This window comes from Alligator sinensis, unplaced genomic scaffold, assembly GCF_000455745.1.
Source record: "Alligator sinensis unplaced genomic scaffold, ASM45574v1 scaffold950_1, whole genome shotgun sequence".
NCBI lineage: Eukaryota > Metazoa > Chordata > Crocodylia > Alligatoridae > Alligator > Alligator sinensis.
Window position 1 is genome coordinate 276,039 of NW_005842331.1, and position 3,747 is coordinate 279,785.

The following is a 3,747-nucleotide window of genomic DNA, read 5'->3' on the forward strand; positions in this document are numbered from 1 at the left end:
AAGATAGTTAGTTGTGTTGATCTGAAGTCAGACAGAAGGCAGAGCAGGGCAGGGTGGCACATTATAAACTAATTCAGAGAGGCATGAGCTTTTGCAGGCTACAGCCTGCTTCATCAGGTGCTACAAATGAATTTTGCAAAGAGCAGGGAATACTAAATAGAAAGGAATATGGCCAGAGTTACTCATACTGTTCCCAGCCCTCACCCATCCCACTTCCTGTTGATGACGGAAGACTTGTATGGTATATTGGTCTATAGCAGTGATTCTCAAACTTTTTTTTTCATTTGCAAATCCCTAAAATTTCAAATGGAGGCACAGACCTCTTTGGAAATTTTGAATGGAGGTGTAGAACCATTTGAATTATAGTGTGGGTATTCACATACTTTTGATTGATCAGTCATCTTTCATGGACCTCTTAGACATAGCCTGGGGACCCCAGGGTTTGCAGACCACAAATTGAAAACCACTGGTTGATGGTATATAATGAAACTTATTTGTTACCTTTCTGGTAGGAGCTGAGGTCAAGGTGGGAAAGGATATAGCCTTATAGCCTGTTGTTAAACCTCAGGGTTTTTCCACACTGGGCCACTCAAAATAAATCTGAATTAACTTCTAAAATGGTTTAGTTTAATTGGCTTCAAACTCAGTGTAGACATTCCTGTTCAGAATTAAAATGGCTTTAATTTGCTTTAGCTTAGTTCATTTCCAGCATGTATTAAACAAAGGCCACTTTAATGTTGAATGAGTGCCTGCAAAATGGTTTAGTGCAGTTTAATGAATCCCATTTAAATTGACATTTGTAGTAATTGAGATCAACTTTTCTGTGCCCTTGTGTAGACAATCACTCTAAACTAAAGGAACAGAGAGACTACACTAGAAGGATATTGGTACTGGCTTTCTCCTTTGCTCAGGGCCCAGGGATTCTTCCTGGTAGTCCAGTGTGGAGGATAGTATACATGGCCCAAACCAAGCCTCTGGATAACTAAGCCTCCAAATTCTGGGAAAATCCCAATCTGTAGGTAGAATTGGATTGAGGTGCCACACTGGATGGCAGAAATTCCAGTTCTAGTAGGACAGGAGCTGCTGCAAACACAGACCACTCTGAAACCCTTTAGTGCCTGAGGATATCCAATCTTTAGCTTTTGAAAAAAGCCTTTCTGTCCCTTGTCACATACAGTACCTGGATGGCTCAGCAATAAAGTTTTCCTAGTTTTGCTGGAGGATAAAGGTGTCCAGTAGAGAACCCTATCTATCTCTGGGCTTCCAGACTCTGGCAGCCTGGAGGAGAGTCTGGGCCTTGCAGGTATCCATGTGGGGGAAAGGCATAGAACTAAGGAATGGATTGTCCTTATGTCAGGAGGATTGAGAGAACCTACAGAACCACTTCTGTCCTGGGGGGCTGTCAATGGCTGTCTCAGAGGAAAGCATTTTGATTTCTCAGGGGTTCAAGTTACTGCTACAGACTCCTTCTGCACAAAACACCTTGTTCCTCTGCTAAATTGGCATGGAAAGTGGAGCAGACAGAAGACTGGCATGCTGTCCCATCCCTAGTGAAAAGAAGTCTCTGGCAACTGCCCTCTCGGACATGGTGACATTTTCCTTGTCTATGATCTTGAGCTCAGTTTTAGGGATGCTCCTTTCCTTCATATTCAGAACTCTTAGTAGAGGTGGTATCTCTTATTAGACCAACTAAATAGTTGCACAAAAAAAAAAAATCTTTATTTGCAAGTTTTCGGGTGCTCTCGCCCTTCCTCAAGCAAAGGAGAATACAGTTTGTAACATTTTTCCCAGGTAGAAAGAAACTTCATATTGCATCGTATTAAATAGATGTTATAGGTTCCCCTGAGTAGAACAGTTTATTTTATGCAAATAAGTTCAAATAAAAGGCAGAGTAGTCTGTTTACCTCCAAAGTATCTGATGGCAAGCAGGGTGTTGCTTTTTTTTTTTTTTTTTTTTCTTCCTTCTTGGTGAGATGTTTTCTACTGCACAGGGGAGAGGGTGATGGATGTATATCCTGGCTGAAGCAGTTCTATTGAGTGGAGCTTATTTTCCAGGTATGCAAATTCAGCTCAAACAAAAGGCTGGAGCAAGAGTGGGATTCTCCAGGTCTCTGGGTGTTGGATTTTTGCTTCTTTTTTTGTAAAAAGTATGAAGTTTTTATTTCAAAGCGGCTAATTGCAATATCTTGCATGTTTTAGGGATACAGGTTTTAGCCGTGTTGATCTACAGGCAAAAATATTCAGAACTCTTGGTAGAGGTGATTATTTTTTATTAGACCAACTAAATAGTTGCAAAAGGGGGAACCTATGACATCTTTCTATTCTCCTGCGCAATGCGAAGTTTCATTTCTACCTGGGAGAAATGTTACAATCTGTGCATTCTCTTTTGCCTGAGGAAGGGTGCATGAGCCTGAAAGCTTGCAATAAAGAATTTTTTTTGCAACTATTTAGTTGGTTTAATAAAATATATCACCTCTACCAAGAGTTCTGAATATTTTTGCCTGTACACCAACACGATTAAAACCTGTATCACTTTCCTTCATGGAGTTCACACATGGTTTTTCCAAATTGCCACTGGGCGGTGCTGTTACACTGGCTACTGTGGAGTAAAGTTTCTGAGCTGTAGATGTCCCTTCAGTGACAGAGCAGCTCTGAGGTGGGCACAATAAGAAAAGTAATGAATTGCTCATGCATATGTGTATTCCAATCCTTCCAGAACAGCTTCAGTGTAAAAGGGAGAAGGATTGGGGGAGAGGAGGGGGAGGATTTCAATAGGGTGGTGACACATGGGACAGGGCAATGAAACAACAGTGACCATTGGCAAAAGTGCTTAAGTCCATCTTTCTGCCCACCCACCCCCACCCCCAGTGTGACTTTGGAGCACCAGCCTCTTGCCTTTCAGTGAGATTTAGGCACCTAAATATCTAAGGGCCTTGCTACATAGTAAATTCAGGCAGCTTCTGGAGCTCTTAACCCCTGGACTGGCTGCACATTAACACCTTTTAAGTGGTTTAAAGCACTCGTTATTCATCTTAGTTATGCCACTGCAGGGCAGGACTATCTCCAATCTGCCTGATTTTGTTTCTTTTCCATTACCCTGTGGTTACTTCCCACAGCTATTCCACCCAAGCCAAAGTCCTCCAGTAGCCCAGAATGCAGTGGCCCCTCCTGACTCAGGGCGAGCGGCGATGTCGGGGCACAGCAGGGCTGGGCATGGTGCTTCACCCTCATGGGGACGTCAGGCAGAGTGAGTGCCAGTGCTCCCACCACCACCCAGATTGGCTCTGCTCCTGCCAGCAGTGGCATGGAGGGTAGGCGCTGCCTGAGCGCTGGAGAGAAAGGGATCAGATCCCTCAAAGCTCAGGAAGTGCCCTTTAAGCTCATGGAGGTCACTGCAGTGAGCAGCAAGCAAAATAATTGCTGTTATTAACTCTGGCTGTTGCTATGGAGGAAAGAATTAAACCAAGCAGAGCTTAGCCGAGCACTAGCAGATACTTCAGTTCCAGTCACTCCAGTGGCTCCTCCTCTGGGGAGTGCTTTTGGCTTTTGTGAAAGTGCTCTTTTGGTGGAGCATTTTTCCAGGTAAGTTAGGGTCAAAGTGTACCAGTCCCCAAATGAATAGTGAGGCCTGCTTTTAGTGTACCTGAGATAATTGGAACGGTTTATAGATGGGCCAAAGGATTTTTGCCTCGGGGTAGTTGAAGCCCATCTAGTTTCTTAGGAGGGTTAAAGACTAACCTTGGAGAC